Genomic DNA, 17390 nt, shown 5'->3' with positions numbered 1-17390 from the left:
AGCGTAGAAGTCCTTCCACTAAACAGCCCCACACTGCCAGCCTTTTGAGCTCTTGTCTTCTCGTTATAGATTTTCTGTTCCCCAGCTTCCCTAGCGGGTCTCGCTGCTGCCAGACCAGCCTCCTGAGCATCGACGGCACCAGCTCCGGGAGGTCAGAGTGTAGGCTCTGGGGCCAGGGGCCTGGGCTCAAATCTCAGTGCTGCTATTTATTGGCGATGTGACCTCGGGCAAGTGAATTAACCTCTCTGTGCTTCTGTTTCTTCATCTTTCGAATAGGGATGATAACAAAATTCTGTGCTTCCTGAGGCTGTGGGAGGAATGAATGGGAACGAACACGGGAGAGCTCAGGGTCCCGCCTGCGGGTAATGAAAACTCCAGACACGGTCACCATCGCCGCTCCGCAGCTGTTAAAGACTGGGAGCCCCACGGCCATGTTCACGGGCCTCGGGCCTCAAGAGTATCAAGGTTTCTCTGTGAGGAGCTGGGAGAGCACAAGCAAGGTCACCAGCCTGCGGTATCTGGGTCTGTCAGACCCAGAATCTTTCCCGTTCTTTATTTTTGGGGAAACTCTGGTTCACAGCCTGTCCCACACAGGTGGAGGTCTCCGGGTGAGTGAGGTGCTGTTCCTCTGTGTGTACCTGTGTGTAGGTGTGTTGCTAAAAGGACACCTGGCCTTGCCCTCCTGGGCCCGACAGACAGCGGGCACTCGGGGCTGTGTGCCCCTTCGTGAGCTCCGTGGGGAATGGTCCTGGGATGGGGAGGGGTGTCCCTCACTAGCCCATCCGAGGGGGGCCATCCGGACAGAAGGTCCCACCCGAGACCTCTGATGCTCACAAGATCTCAGCAGGTGCTGGGTGAGCCTTGGAGGATGCAGGTCACCTTCCTGAGGCCACAAAGCAGCTTCATGCTCCAAGCCTCCCCAGCACGCTGCCCCCCGGCTCAGCACCCCACCACCAGCGCCCAGCACGGGAGGGGACCTTTGACTGGAGCACGCACCAATGGCTGCAGAGGTGTTCGTTCACTCATTCGTTCACTGCACTCTCACCATGAGGCGGCCTGATGGAGGGCATTGGGACAGAAGGACCAGACGCAGCATATCCTCAGGGAGCTTTCGGCAGAGTCAAGAGATGGATAAAAGACCCAGGGTCCCAGCCTCAGGGTCTGAGGCCCTTTTCCTCCTTTCTATTCCTCTCAGACACTCAGGGATTCACCAAAAGGCCATGAGGGCACTTAAGTGAGTCTGGACAACCAGGACGTCTCCCTGTAGGAGGTGACATGTAACTGAATATTGCTGGGCAAAGCCGATGGGTCGGGCAGAGGAACTGGCACAGACCAAGACTCAAGGCTCCTTGTCAGGGGCACCCAACAGAGCCAGGGTTCAGGGGGAGCCAGGGCAGGAGAAGGTGCTGGGGTGGCTGGAGAGGCCAGGCTGAGGGGGTCTTGGATGCTGATGAGGGAGCTTGGCTCCACCGCAGGGGATGGGGAGCCCCAGGAGACAAGAGGCTGACACTGACATCCAACATTTGTGGGTCTCCCATCCTTGCTGAGGGCTGCCCCCTGCCACCTCAATTGTCACCTAAAACCCTATGGAGTACAAGGAAAACCGGGGCAGCTGTTGTGGGACATCATCTGGCGGTTCCTCAAGGAGCTAAACAGAGTTATCAAAAGACCCGGCGGCGCCACCGCTGGAGATCTACCCAGTTCTACTTCCGGCCGCCTACTCAAAAGACTTCATCAGGAAGAGAAAAGAATCCAACAGACATTTGCACGTGCATGTTCGCAGCGGTACTCCTCCCGCGAGCCAGGGGGTGGGAACAGCCCAAGTGTCCACCCACAGGTGGACGGAGAACACGGATTGTGGGCTCAGCCTCACAAGTGTCGACGGACCTTTAAGACACGAGGCTAAATGAAACAAGTAGATCACCAAGGGATGAATACCGATGACTCCACTTCTGTGAGGTCCCTGGAGCAGATGAACTCAGCCGCGGGGAGGAGGCTCATGGGGTGAATAAGTTCATGGGGACAGAGTTTCCATTTGGGAAGAGAAGGAAGTTCTAGAGATGGATGGTGGTGATGGTTGCACAATAGCGCGAATGCACTTCATGCCACTGAATTGCACACTTAAACAGGTTGAAATGGTAAATTTGAGGTTATATATGTTTTACCTCAATTAAAAAAAACCCAGTGAAGTAAAGCTGATCATTATCCCCGTTGTACAGGGGAGCTGGGGCGGAGCACAGAAGGAAGGGGGATACCAGAGCACAGGGCCCCGCGGAGTACTGTCGGGGTTGGAGAGATGTCACAGGTTCGGGAATGAGCAGGATTCGGGAGCCTGAAGCAGGGCGGGCTGGAGGCTGGGGTCAGTGTGGAGGGAGAGAGGAAAGCGAGTGTGTGGGGAGATGTGGTTCCACCTTCCAGCAACTCACAGTGGGCCCCCCGCCCGGGGTTTGGAATCCGGAGCCCAGGAGCTCAGGGCAGAGGGGGTGGGAGAGAGGGTCCCCGTGAACTTGGCGCTCTTGAAAGAGCCGCGTGAACACTCACATTCTGAGGGATGGGATTTACCCAGAGGCAGGGAGATATTTATGCGTTCACCCTTCATCTCATCAGATTGTCTTTTCTGGCTCACAGAGGCTCCGGTGGGGGCCGGCGGGGCGGGGGCGCGGGGCGGGGGGGAGAACAGGGAAGGCCTTTAAAATAGCTCACGTAGTAAGGAAGGCCAGTGGGAGCCAGCGTTGAGCACCCCTGGGCATTCTTCTTCATTGTAAAGAGAGCCCAGCGTCACAGTCCTGGGCAGCCCCAAGGACACCATCCAGCATCCAGCCACAGCCCAGGGGCTTCCGCTAGGCCGAGAGAAAGGGAAGCTGACCTGCAGTACCCTGGGTCCGGGTAAGCCCGTGGTGGGTGAGGGTGGGAAGGGTGGAGGGCCCTCTGAGACCCTGGGGGTACTCGGTCCACTTCACAGAGCCCAGCTCCCAGCACCCCAGGAGGGCCCCTCCATGACTGGGGCGCCTGCCACCTCCTTCAGCAGCCTCCCCTGGAGGCTGGCCGGACTCTGCCAGGACCCGCCACCCCGGTCCTTCGTGACACTGGGCCCTGGAAAGCCTGGTCCCTTGCTGTTCCTCCTCAGCCACCCGACTGGGCTCAAGAGTCACCTTTTCTGGCAAGCCCACCCCCGTCACAGGACAGGGGGAGTCAGCTGCCCCCTCCTGCAAGGCCCCTCATTAGCATGGGGACTCTTCACGGGGAGGGGCCCACATGGTTCATGTCTGGAAGTCCGCCAGGCCTGGGCCATGGCAGGCGTGTAATCGACGCTGACAGAACTGAATTGGGTTCAAATGAAATCTACTGCATAGAAACGAAACAAATTCAATCATAGATTCAGGGGCTATAGGTATGTGTCACGAGTTGAAAGCTGACTCCCCAAAAGAGCTGTCTACATCCTAACCTCCAAGAGCCTGGAAATGCTACCTTATTTGGCAAAAGGGGCTTTGCAGCTGGAATTACCTGGGTGGGCTCTAAGTCCAGGGTCAGCGTCTGCACGAGACGCTCAGAGGAAGGACAGATGAGGCCGTGCGAAGTGGAGGCAGAGGCAGGAGTGACACAGCCACGAGACCAGGAACAGTGGGAGCCACCGGGAGCCGGAAGAGACCAAGAAGGATTGTCACCTAGGGCCTTTGGAGAAAGCTCGGCCCTGCACGACACCTGGATTTCAGACCTGTGGCCTCTGGGACTGGGAGAGAACACATTTCTGTTGGTTTGAGCCCCCCGGTTTGTGGTGCTTTGTTCCGGCAGCCCCGGGAAGCGGATCCGGGTGTCGGACAAAGAACATGAGCTATTTGGATTCAGACAACATCACCTCTGCGTCTTGCTGTCTTCCTCAGATTCCTAAACCCCGTCCGTCTTGGTTTCCCCATGGGGGGGGCCCTAATTCCTGCTTCTGACGGTCATTCCAACGAGTACATTAACCTGGAACTTCTTGGTCCCAGTCGCCACATGGAATTACCGCTGGACAAATGTTTAGCGGGTCTTTAGTATGGGCTAGCTCCGTGCTGCGCCCCGGTGAGGAAGTGAGAGTCCCTGCCCTTCAGGAATTCATAGCCTGGAGGAGGGGAAAGGGGGCCAAATGACTCATTTATGATGGAAGCAGGTGACAGCTGGGATGGCGGTGGCATAAAAGGTTGCTGAAGCAGAGGAGGGAAACTCCAACTCCCTCGGGGACAGTCAGAGAAACGTTCACAGAGAAGATGGGAACTGATTTGGGTTTTGAAGGATGCATAGGAGTTTTCCGGGAGTAAATAAACAAGCAGTGGATTTGGGGCAGAGGGAAGAGCATCAGCAAAGCTGCAGAGCAATGGAAGAGGGCCTGTGGCCGGCGGGGAAGGACGAGGCTGGGAAGACAGGGAAGCTGATCGCAAAGCACCTGGCCTTCCCATCCAGGTTTGGACTTCTCCTGTGAGGAGCCACGGAAGGGTTTGGGGCATGGCAGAGCGATGGCTGGATTGTGGTTTGGAAGGACGGCTCTGCCTACAGTGTGGAGGATGGAGGGTAGGGGCGGGGCAGAACCCCAGCGCGGAGGCGTGGGAACTGGGGCGGCGGTGGTGCCTGGTGCTCCAAAACCTCCTGTCCTTCGGCGCAGTGCTCCTGGCCCGTGGGGACAACGGCTAGGCTGCCACTGCTCTGGGGCCCACCCCTGTCCCAGAGATGGTCCCTCTGTTCTACAGGGAGCTGTGGATGCCTGACGAGGCTCGTTATCACCAGCTCCCCAAGTCCTCGCTTTGTCTGCAGCTGGGGTCCTGCGGCGGGATGTGCGCCTGTGTATCCTGTTTCACCAAACACGGCATTCTTCTCCGTTAGTACAGACCCTCTGGAAACACTTCCTATCAGGCTGATCAATCCCTTGGTCAATCCTTTCTGGTTAGACACGGAGGCTCTCTCCCATCTGGTTTTTACCATGATTTTTTAAATGGCCGTAATAACGTCTTCGTACGAAAAATGGGACCACATCTCTGATTATGTCCCAAGGAGAGATTTTTAGAAGTGAGAGTCACTGAAGGGAATGGTAGGACTCTTCGAGCAGTTCTTGGGAAATGTTATCAAATGACTTTCTAAAAGGGGCCACGAGCATCGCGTACGAGTCACTGGTTTAACACATCCCTGTCAGCACTGGAGATTACCATAAGAAAAACACAAAAACACGTTCACTAATTTGAAAGGCGAGAAATGGTGTCCAGTATCAAACTGTATTTGTTCGGCCAACAGGGTGACGGACACAGGTCCAGGCTCGTTAAGCGGCGACATCTCCTCCCTTGGAGCCCGTGCCTGCCCTTTGCATCTGGCTTCTTAGGAGCACAGCAACATCCTAGGGGCACAGCCAACCTCAGATGAGGGGGAAAGGCCTGGAGGGGCCATTTGAGAAAGGACAGTGAAACAACCAAGAGGAAAAGTCCCCGGTTGGTCAGGACAGAACTGTTCAGCTGGCCCCGCACATGACAGCGCTTTGGGTGCTGTGGGGACTGCAGGTGGCTCCCCCAGCCTCTCTTGGCTCCTTGTGTTGGGCTAGAGCCTGAGGTCGAGACCAGAGGGACCGCTTATCCTGGGCTGAATAGCATCCCCCTGAACTTTCCATCCACCTGGACCCTCCGAGTGCAGCCCCATTTGGAGACAGGGTCTTTGCAGACCTCATTAGTTAAGATGAAGTCATGCAGGATCCAGTAGCACTGGGGTCCTTTTAAGAAGAGGACAAGAGACAGACAGAGAGATGCAGGGCAGAAGGCCATGTGACAATGGAGGCAGGGATGGAGTGGGGCAGCCACACGCCGAGGAACACCCAGAGCCACCAGAAGTTGGAAGAGGCCGGGAAGCATCCTCCCCTGGAGCCGACAGACAGGGGGCAGCCCCTCGTACATTGGCCTTGGGCCTGCAGCCTCCAGCACTGCGAGGGAGGACGTTTCTGTTGTTCCGAGCGAGCCAGCTGGTGCTATTTGTTGTGATGGCCACAGGCGGGTAACACGGGGCTGGCTCATGGCTGGGCGGGGGCGAGCGGGCGGGCGGAGGACCGGGTCCCCGAGGGCCCCAGCCCGGGCTCTGCTCGGAGGCTGCGCGTGTGTGGACAGCTACAGACATCCCACGACGCTGACCCCAGCCCTGCCTCTCAGAGCCGACCGACGACTTGGGCCAGTTTGTAAGCTCCCGTGCCTCGGTTCCCTCTTCTGTAAATTGAGGGCACTCACAAGGGCGCCGTGGGGCTGCTCTGAGGACGACACGACAGGACACCCCTGGGACACACGGCAGTCGCCCAGGAAACGCTAGTCCTTTCCTGCTTTGCTGTTCTGAGCGTGGGCGCCAGCGTCAGACTGCCGGGGTGCACGCTCCGGCTCTGCACGTTCTGAGCGCGCTCTACCCCTTGGCCAGTCCCTAACTGCCCTATGCCTCAGTTTCCCCGTTTGTGAATGGAGCCTCGTACTCGTCAAACAAGACACAGTACGCAAAGCCCTTCGGATGTTCCCTGCTCCCAGGAAGGGCTCAGCAGAAAGCAGCTGGTCGGCACAGGGAGCGGTGGAGACGGTGAGGGAGGAGGGTCCTGCGGTGCCTCGATGCTCGGGCGTGGCCCACCCGGGAGCGGGCTGGGAATGCAGAGTCCGCACCCCCTCCCTGAGCTGCGCATTCCGCTCTGCGTCTAACCCGCCCCAGGTAGTTGTGTGCACAGGTGGAAACGCGGTGTCTCCTAAACTCTGAGAATCACCAGGGAATCCCCTGCCTGGACCAGGTGGTTCCGACTCAGAGGTGGGGCCTGTCCAACCCCCAGGTGATTCTCCCCCGGGGAGGGGCGCGTCTGGGAAACACCTCGAGAGGAGCCTTCCCTTGTCATGGGGTGGCTCCCACCTGAGCAGCCGGGGCTGCCCTGCAGCGGGGAGCCCTGCCAGTCGGTGGGCATCGTGGCCTGGGGGAGGGTTACAGAGCTCAAAGGAGGGGACCGACGGCAAATCAGAGAAAGGAGTGTTCCAGAGATAATTGTTGACTGACTGACTGACTGGGTGAATAAATGAATGAAAGGCCACAGCACCTTGCCGAAGGTGGGAAAACCCCCGGATTCTGGCAGACGTGTTCTAGCCCCTTGTGGGCAGAGTATCTGTGCATCCAAAGCCTGCATGTGATCCCACCTCGTGTCATATCTGAACTTAGCTAATATGTACGTGAGTACCTTACACACGCGTGTGCGCGCGCACACACACACACGAGTGCGCATGCACGGGGCTCAGGACCTGGCATCCTGACCCCCCGCCTCATCCCCACACCAGCTCCCGCTGAGCTGACAGTGGGCCCCCGTCTGGCAGCTTCTCTCTGCTCCCCACATCGCATGGCCTTTGTCCTCTGCCCCCCTCTTGTAAAGACCCCTGTGACGACAGAGAGGGCCTGGCCACGTAATCCTGGACAGCCTCTCCACCCCAAGGTCCTTAACTTCGTGGCGCCTGCAAAGTCCCTTCTGCTCTCTCCGGCAGCATTTACGGGCTCCGGGGGGCGGGGGGCCGTTTGCCTGGACCGTGCGGCTGCTCATGGGGCTCGCAGAGGGCATCTGGGCGGGCTGGCCTGCTGGGGGCCGGGGCCCGCAAGAACCCACACGAGTGCGCACAGAGTGACAGCAGGCAGGACGTTGGCGGGGGGAGGGGCACGGCCGGGGGCATTTCACGGCTGAGATGTGAACATGCGCCGCCCGCTCTGGCAGGCTGTCCCGTTGTTGCCCCAGGCTGGGGCAGCCGGGGGCATGGGAGACCCCTGCCAGACGAGCCAGGGGCAGCGGAGAGTCAGGCCGCACCCTCCATACCCCGAGAACCAGAGCGGGGCAGGAGAGCTGGCGGCTGACCGGGCCAGACCTTTGATCCCGGGATAACTGAGAAAAGTTACAGACCTGCCAGGGGTGCACGGGGGCCGGGTCTGCCGGGGCAGATGTGAGGATGTGGACACTTGCTTCCACTGTCCCTCACCGTGGCTGCTTGCGCAAAGTGCCCCTGGGGCTGCACGCCATCCTGGGGGGCTGGGGAGGCCTTGCTTTAAGAAAACCTGGTACCAGCACCACCGCCCCCGTGGGAGACAGCAAGCCGGCTGAGGCGTCTTCCTTGGCGGGGGATCCTCCCTGGGCTCCCACCATGAGCAAGCCGTACCCTGAAAATCGGGTTTTAACGAGCAACAGCAGGGAGGCAACTTTATCATTATGAATCATCTTTTATACAAGAGCGTCTACCTGTACCACCAGCCATGACCCTGTTTCCCAAACAGCAGAAGCTCACGGGCAAATGTGTCTGTGTCCGGAACTGCTCTTGGCATTTTATTTTATTTTTTAGTTTTTAGTTTTTAGTTTTTAGTTTTTAAGATTTTATTTATTTATTTGACAGAGAGAGAGAGACAGCGAGAGGGAACACAAGCAGGGGGAGTGGGAGAGGGAGAAGCAGGCTTCCCGCTGAGCAGGGAGCCCGACACGGGGCTCAATCCCAGGACCCTGGGACCATGACCTGAGCCGAAGGCAGACGCTTAATGGCTGAGCCACCCAGGCGCCCCATGCTCTTGGTATTTTAAACTAGAACCTGGGCCATGGGCCTCCGCAGGGGGTCCTCCAGCCCCCCAACCGTCCTCTTCACTCTGCTTGAACACCCACTCGTGCGTTCAGCACGGACGCATGATGTCGGTAAACCAAAGACTGGCTACCTTGGGAACCTCTGGGTGCCACTGCCTGACTCGTTCTCGAGCCCTTTATTCCAGCACATTTGTATCCCATGAACAGTACCGATGGGCGCCGGGCAGAAGCCAGGGCGGGGGAGGGGGGCTCCCAGTGGGCAGCACGCAGCCCCTGCCCCTTAGGGCTCTCCCAGAACTAAGGAGCACGGGGCCCTGACAGGGGAGGGAGGACGTGGAGGGAGGACGTGCAGGGAGCGAGGAGTGATGGCAGCATCTGGGCAGGTGTCCCAAACCAGGCCAGGATTTCCAAGAACTGCCAGACGGCTTGCTGGGGTGCTAGCCAGAGGCTGGTACCGGCAGGGAGGAGGGGGACAGAGGCACAGGGGTCCTGGGAGAGGGGGCACTGGAGCAGGGCCCAACAGCCCATCTTCCCCACCTTTCAACAGCTTTGGGAGCAGTTAAGTGCTTGTCCTGAGCCTCCTCTGCTTGGACTGACTAGAGAGCCCTCTGTCTTCCCTGGGGATCTGTCCAGTGCACCTCGCCTGGAGCGAGCACCTAGCAAACACAGGGTCTCTCGCCTTCCCGTCCCTCATAGCCGTTTTGTTGGGAGGTGTGAGAGGACCATCTGCTCCTTGGGCCCCCAGCACAACACGTCAGGTGCTACCTTCTCAGACCTCTCCAGGGCTTAATAGTTGCTCCCTGCCACGAACATGCACGCACCCGTTCCGCAAGCATTACTGAGGGTCTACTCTGCGTCAGGAGAAAACAGAGAGGACGGCACGTCTCCACAGCACGTCTGGATTCCAGCCTATTCAAGTCGACGATGTTGAATTTTACCTGAGCCCTGAAGGCCTCCCACCCTTTTGTGTTCTGGAAAACACAGCTTCCTGCCAAGCACCAGCCTTCCCATGTGACTTAGATCTGACTCGCAGACGTCCCCTTGTTTACCTGTGACAAGGCCAGTTACAAACCATTCAATTCCCATTCTCTGCACACGGAAGGTCAGCTGACCTGTTTGTCCTCACCGGCCAGTCTGTCCCTTAAGGTGCAAACGTGCCCTCTCTCGCCATCCGGGAAGCCTCTTTCCCCACAGCAGGCTCGCTCTCAGCCTGGCCCAGCATGCAGTGCCCTGCGGCCTCCTGAGAAGCCTGGCCGATGACAGGCATCAGGAATGACGCCCTCTGATTTGCTGTACCCTCCTCCACTGACACGACCATCACGCCCCCACACTGGTTCTTTCCAGCCGGTAGAAGAAAGCCCTTCTCTGCCTGGCCTTGGGGTGCTTGCCTTGGTGAGCCCTCTCCCCAAATCAATCACCCCATTCCACAAAGTCCTCATCTAAAGTCCAGAACTATTCGTTTTTCATACGTGCTTATCTCTATTTGGGGGGGGGCAGAGAGAGAGAGAGAGAGAGAGAGAGAGAGAGAGAGAAGCTCAGCAGGCTCCGTGCTGAGCACAGAACCTGACCCAGGGCTCAATCCCACAACCCTGAGATCATGACCTGAGCTGAAATCAAGAGTCGGATGCTTAATGGACTGAGCCTCAAGGCGCATCCATGTGGTATCGTGTGACGAGATTTCCTTCCTTTCTAAGACCGAACAGCATTGCATCCAAGGCGCACACATTACTGAGGGTCTACTCTGCGTCAGGAGAAAACAGAGAGGTTTTGTTTCTTCCGTCTGTGGACAGACACGCGGGCTGTTTTCACCTTGTGGCCAACGTGACCAACACTGCTCTGAACACGTGTGTGCAAATCTCTCTTCGAGGCCCAGCCTTCAATTCTTCTGGATATATGCCCAGAAGTGGGTTTGCTGGATCAATTGTTCGTTTTTTAAAAAATTAATTCACAATTTTAATTTTTAAGTTTGTTGAAGAGCCTCCGTGCTGTCGTCCATAGTGGCGGCCCCATTCGATATTCCCGCCACAGGGCACAGGGGCTCCAATTCCTTCCCATCCTCACCAGTGCTGGTTATTCTGTTTTTCCGAGAGTGGCCATCCCAGTGGGTACGAGGCCAGATCTGCTGTTTACGTGACAACACCCACAAACATTTCTGAGCACTTACGATGCTGCCGGCCCCAGTGGGCGCACGTGGCGTGGGTGGACAGACCAGAGGGTGGGGGAACGTGGTTCTCTTTCGTCATGAGGGCAGACCATCTGAGTCTGCGCCCTGCAGAGGCCCGGGGGCCGCGGCGCCTGAGCGAGTCGCAGGGGTGTGAGGGAGGGCGGTAGGGGCTGTGAGGTGCCCCCACACGCATCCACTCGGAGGGGAGGCACAACCTAGCGAGAGATGGACACCCAAACTCACAGACCGCCTCAAAGACCTGCCAGACTGTGAGAACAAAAACACAGAGGATAAGAAGAGCCATGGTCTGGGGGCCCATCACAGAAATGAGGACATTCTAGAACACGCACTCCTGATGGGGCTTTAGGGATTATTTCCTCTGGGGGCATCAAAGACCTTCCTCTTGGTGCAACCGGTCTGGTTGGCAGTGTTTGGAGCACAGTGTTGACAAGGATCCCGAAGCCAACGTGAACGCAGGGGTCAACTGACTGGTGCGTCTGCCTGAAGTGTGGGGCTGGATGAGCACGACACACACTGGAGACTCCTGATGGTCTAACCCCATCACTTCACAAAGGAAGAAACAAGGCCCAGAGAGCGCGTGTGCTTTTGCAAAGGCGGCACAGCATGAAGGGGCAGAGTACAAATCGAGGACCCTTTCCTCAGCCACGTGGGAAGACGACCCAGAGCACATACGTGATCCCGATGCTCTCCCTGTCGCTGACCTTGCGGGCACAACCTCAAACACCTGGGATGCTCATGTCACACATGCCTGGGAAACGAGACTCCTCTCTCTCCACCAGAACCTGGCTGTGCCCGGCCCTGTGGCTTGGCCCGAGCCCACAGCTCATACGGATCCCGTATCAGCGTTTTCTCCCGAATGAAAACCAACATTAGCCACTGGAAGAGGATTATAAAATCTAAAACCACAGAGCTGGAGGGAAACTTAGCTTCTAGTCTACTATTTTCCAAAGGGATGATATCTGGGGGAAAAAATTTCAGTGGCTAAAAAAATTAAAAATAAAAAAAAATTAAGAATAATAAAAATGCCAGGTAACATTTATTCTTAAGCACTACCTGGGTGCCAGGCACTGCTCTGAGCACCCTGGACCTAGCAGTTCTCTTAATGTGGCCAGCTTAGCTCACAAGAACTACTCAGATTCCAGTAAGAGATTCCTTCTTTGCTTTGGCCACCAGGAAGCTCATGGCTGAAGGTGAAGGTGAAGCTCATGGTTGATTGGCAGCACCGTATGCGTCTTCCTCAGCCTGCCAGAACCAAGTCCCACAAATTGAGCAGCTTAAACAACAGAAATTTATTGTCTCGCAGTTCGCGAGGCCAGAAGCCAGAAGCCCTAGATCAAGATGGTGCCAGGGCTGTGCCCCCTCTGAAGCTGTAGGGAAGGATGTGTTCTAGGCTTCTCTCCCAGCTTCTGGTAGTTTCTTGGTTTGGGGCAGCAGAACTCCCATCTTCACATGGTATCCTCCCTGTGTGTGTCTGTGTCCAAATTTCTCTGTTTCCTAAGGATACCGGGCATCCTGGGTTGGGCCCACCCTACTCCAGTATGGCCTCATCTTGACTTGACTAATTATATCTGAACAGCCCTATTTCCAAATAAGATCAGTCTGAGGCGCTGAGGGTTAGGACTTCAACACAAATCTGTGTGGGACACGCCGCCCTCCTGCTTGCCATGTCCTCATGCAGCCCTTTGTGGTGTGTGTGTGTGGAGGGGGGGAGGGGGCTTTCGGCAGTTTCTGTGACCCAGTTCATCAGTCCGCCTGTGTCTCCCAGACCCGAGAGGGAAGGGGGCTTTCGGCAGTTTCTTCTTACAAGGACACTCATCCTATCAGATCAGGGCCCCTCCCTCATGACCTTTTTTAACCTTACTTGCCTCATTAGAGGCCCCATCTCCAAATAAAGCCACACTGGGGGGCAGGGCTTGACCATGTGACTTTGGGGGGGGGACAAAAACACAGAGTCCATCACCCGCCGTAACCGTACGGTATACATTCCTATGGAACAACCATAGCCCTGGTTTCACCTTATCCTCTGCCTCTATTTCTCCTCATATACTTTAGGAATACAAAAATGTATTTGTGTGTTTTGGAGGTGTTTTTGGAGCAAGGCAGGTCTTGATAACAAACAACGAAATAATGGAACTGTTCTATTTTGGCATACAGGAGCCCAAATGGCAGGCAACGTTCCCAGCAGCCTCTTCTGTCCCTGAGGCTGGGGGTCTTCACGCTGTTCTCCTTGGAGAACAGGAGACCCTGGAGGGTCTCGACGAGCCCGCTCAGGGTCCGCAGCAGTGGGGACAGTGATGAGGGGCCCGGCACACAGGGCTCCGGCCCCCATGCTCCCTGAACCAGAGCGTCTCGATCCTTCTGCTCTGTGGACTGGGCTCCCGTGTAGCCTGTTACCTTGGTCCCGTGGCCAAGACCGTTGGGAAAACCCTGGGGCCAGAGCAGCAACAGCAGGTCAGCCAGCAGGAAGAAGGTCTCTCCCCAGAGCCGACCGTCCATTCTCTCTGCCTGCCTTTCCTACAGTCGAAGCGTCGGGCAGTCCACAGCCAAGGGACTGAGAAACACTCCTGGTTATTTGAGACTCTGACAGACCCAAAGTAAAACGACCAGTTCTTTTAGCAGTTGGACTCGTGTGTCCCCGGCCTTGTTGCTGATTCCCTCTCGGGTCTGGGAGACACAGGCGGACTGATGAACTGGGTCACCCAGCGCACTGTCAGTGCCAGGCCCCGGGGGTGTTCGAGCGGCTGCCTCCGCCCCCTAGCCAGCAGGATTCCTGGCTGCCTCTCTGTGCCGTGGACTCTGGCCCACGCTGTCTCTTGCTCTATGTCATGGGCTGACTCGTGTCCCCGCCAAATTCAGATGTGAGTCCCAATTCCCCGCGCCTCCGAAAGTGACTGTAGATGGAGACAGAGCCTTGAAAGAGGTGGTTCAGGAAAAATGAGGTCATCTGGGCGGGCCCCAGTCCAATATAACTGGTGTCCTTATAAAAGAGGTCAGGACACAGACACAGAGGGACGACCCGAAGAGGACAGGGGAGAAGACAGCTGTCTACAGGACGAGGCGAGGACGATCCAGCCCTGCCCGCACACTGGTCTCCAACTTGCGGCTCCAGAATGTTGGGAGAGTAAATGTGTGCTGCTGAAACGACCTAGCTTGTGGTATTTTGTGATGGCAGCCCTAGCAAGGGAATACATTCTGTGCTTGGAAACCTACCAAATTCAGGCATCGATAGTAAACAGAAAATTTTTGTCTACATCTGGACCCTTTCAGAAGTCTGTTTAAAAATAATTTTCAAAGGTAAAATCCTGCTTCCCATACAGATATGGCTATGCGTATGTGTCAAAGGTTTTATTTAACTCATTAATGAGGCAGGGAACCGAGCAGATGTTCTAACTGGTTCAAAAGAGAATCCAAAGAACAGACACATTTTCAGATCGGGAACACTGAAATGAATGTGGAGTGGAGGGAGGACAAGCTCCTCGCAGCCGAGAGAGGGGCCCACTGAGGCTCCGCTGGGTAGGATGGAGTCTGCATGTCCGCAGACAAGAATGATTTCGTGTTCCCAGCGGCCCCAGGCTGAGTCAGGTTTATGCTTTGACTGGAAGGGTGCTCTTTTGAAAATTATTAATTTTATTCTCTTTCGCTTCCGAGAACACGACCGTCCTCCACGATAATCAGAAGCATCCATCTGCCTTGGGTGGGAACGGCAGTGGGGTTAGGAATATTATGGAAGAAGCAAAGAGAAAGACCAAGGGATTTAAGATGATCTGTTCTAAGAGCCAGGGTTTGGGTAGAGAGACAGGATTTTCAGGACTCCTTACTCCTGTCCGTCGGCCCCGCCGCAGGCCAGGCCCGACCGGTTTGGAGGGTTCCCAGGAGGTGGCGAGGCCAGTGGGCTGTTTTTGCCCCAGAGGCAGAGGGAGGACAGAAGGGGCTTAGACACGGGGAGATCAGACAGGTATCTCATTCTCCCTCTCCGGGGAGCAGAGGGGAGTCCTGGGCCCCACTTTCTGACTAGCTCCGGTGTCTCTTCTTCTTCTCAAAAGGACACCAGTTCTGTGGGATAGGACCCCAGCCTTATGACCCCAGCCTATTTTACTGGGGGGGGGGGGCGGGGGACAGAGTTCAGGACACAACAAGCATTTTCTTTTCATTCTAGAACTTCTCCATCCCAAGTGGAAACCCCAAGCTCGTGAGTCATCACTACCCGTTACCCCTCCCCCAGCCCCTGGCATCTGCTTTCTTTCTCTATAGATTTGCCTGTTCTAGACATGCCATGTACATGGAATCATACCACGCATGCCCCTTGGATCTGGCCTCCTTCACTGCGCATCATGTTTGCAAGGGTAACCCACGAGTTAGAGCTACCGTTTAAGCTAATTTGTACAGAGACACGGAGAATGCCGGGAACTGGGCTGAGGTCACGAGGCTGTTGAGTGGGGTCTCCTCTTAGAGCTGTGAGGGCAGGGGCCCAGGCTGTGGCACCCCCCCCACCCCTCCAGGGCATCTCCTGCATGAACACTGGAGTCTGGGACACGGAAGGGCACTCAGCACGGACGAGGGATCCATGAGCAGGTGACTTCCCTTCTCAGGACGCACCCCTCCAGACTGGGGAAAGAGAACGCCGCCTTGCCAGCAGGCTGCTTGGGGGGCTCGAGGGGGCTCAGCAGGGTGAATGCACTTTGCCACCGGCAGCGGGCTGTGGGAATGCCCAGCAGCCCAGGCAGCTGAGGGCTGGGGTCACCGGGCCTGGGTCTCTACGCACTGTGAGGGGCTATGGCACCATCTGGTGGCTGGAAGAAAACCCGCCACGAAGCAGCCCAGGACGGCCCACAGATTACCTTGTAAATTCAAGGGAAGGTGAGCTTGTTTGTGGAGCACGGGCCACCCACCCAGGACCGCGCTGGACCCTTCACAAACATCCTCAAGCTGAGGGCAAGCGCCATGGGAATATCAGACACGGGTTCAGGGCGTTGACAGCCACGCACGTCTTTGTGACAAGGGAAGAGGCTGGGACAATTTGCAATGTGAAGAGGCGGAGGAGTAGGCATGGTTACGAGCCGATTAAGGAAATGTCTAAGTGGCTAGATTTATTTGAATCTGAGCGCACAGGGAAATGGCTGCAGGGAAACGAGCCAGGGTGTACATACGGAATGTGCAAGGGGTACTGACTCAGGGCGCACGAAGGCTTGAGCGGTCTCAGCAGGTCAGTTAGCTGCTGTTGTCAGGTACAGGATCCGATTCCTCATCTTCCTCCTCCTCCTCCTCCTCCCTGGCTGATGGAATTATTTTTCCCTTTTACTTGTACATATTTTCTGATTTTTCTCTGCTGCCTATGGTACTCAAGCAAAAGAAGAAATTAAAACAGAGGACGGGAGCCATTCGCCCCGCAGAGAGATGGGCTAGGAGTTTCATGAATATCATGGCAGGAGGCTCTCTCCACGCCCGTCAAGCACCTGGCGGGCGAGCCCTGCATGCCCGGCTGGGTCTGATCCCGACTCTGGGCTCTGCCACCCGGTCGCCCCGGGACATGGGGACCCGAGCCCTCAGGGGGTCACTTCCCTCATCTGTAAGTGGAGGGATCGCAGGACCGACCTCCCAGGTGATGGAGTTTACACGAGCTGACTCTGGTAAAGCATGCCTGGCGCACGGTAAACACGATGCGTCTTTGCGGCTGTAACCAGGCAAACCGCCTGCCATCTCAAAGCAACAATCCAGCGAGGGATGTGGACAAGACCAGGGTCCTGGGGGTCCTGTCCTTACACCTTACACCTTACACCTTCCTCAGAGCCATCTGGGAAACTCGCTGAAAGGCAGATTCCTAGGCCTTGCCTAAAATTTCCAAATCTGCACTGTCAGATGTCACAGGGGAAACCTTCCAGCTGAGTTCACGGGAAGCTGAGGCCCATGGAACCAGGATGTCATTTCTAAGGTCCCTTCCAGCTCAGACATTCTAAGATGCTGGGTTCTTCTGGAGACCTGCTCAATCTCTTGACCTCTGCACCCCACTTCTGTAATAGGAAAGGCAGCTCTTGGCCCTGGCAGGCTGTTTTCAGAGAATCAGAAAGCACGAAAGCTGGAGAGGCTCATGCCATAACAGTCAGGACACCGACGTCCAGAGTGGGGAGGGCGCTTATTCTTGCTGTGGGGGGCCCAGGCTCTGTGCACGCCACAAAATCAAGGCCTGTCCCTGTCAGATAACTTGCTGTCCAAGCACACATTCACATGCTGCTGAGCCTTTTCACCGCTTCTAAGTTTCTCTTTATTGCAGTTCAGGCTTTGGGGCAGAGTGATAAGGGGAGGAGAAGAGACAGGAAATAAGAATTAAAAGAGCTTTGAAATTAATTTTTCCCTAGAGGTTTATTCTACAGGAACAAATTCCTGTCTCTGTCCAGCAGATTAATTCAAGGGGAGCACCCTGAGCCTAGGCAGGTCTTACTCTTCGAGCCTAGGCAAACCCAGCACCTGGGGAGGCATCAGCACCGTACAGGAGGAGTTCCATAAATGTTTATGGACACGGGGCAACTCTGAGGGCTTTTAGTCTGAGCAACGGGAAGAATGAGGCTGCCGTTTAATGAGGTCAGTAAGAGTAGAGGGGAGAATGAGAAGCTAAGTTTGGCAAGTTTTCAGTCTGTGTGG

The sequence above is a fragment of the Eumetopias jubatus genome, unplaced genomic scaffold (assembly GCF_037043125.1).
Source record: "Eumetopias jubatus isolate StellerSeaLion01/CBP00866 unplaced genomic scaffold, mEumJub1_p1.0 scaffold_2, whole genome shotgun sequence".
Lineage (NCBI taxonomy): Eukaryota > Metazoa > Chordata > Mammalia > Carnivora > Otariidae > Eumetopias > Eumetopias jubatus.
The sequence above is the reverse complement of the archived record's forward strand: the minus strand, read 5'-3'. Positions refer to the sequence as shown.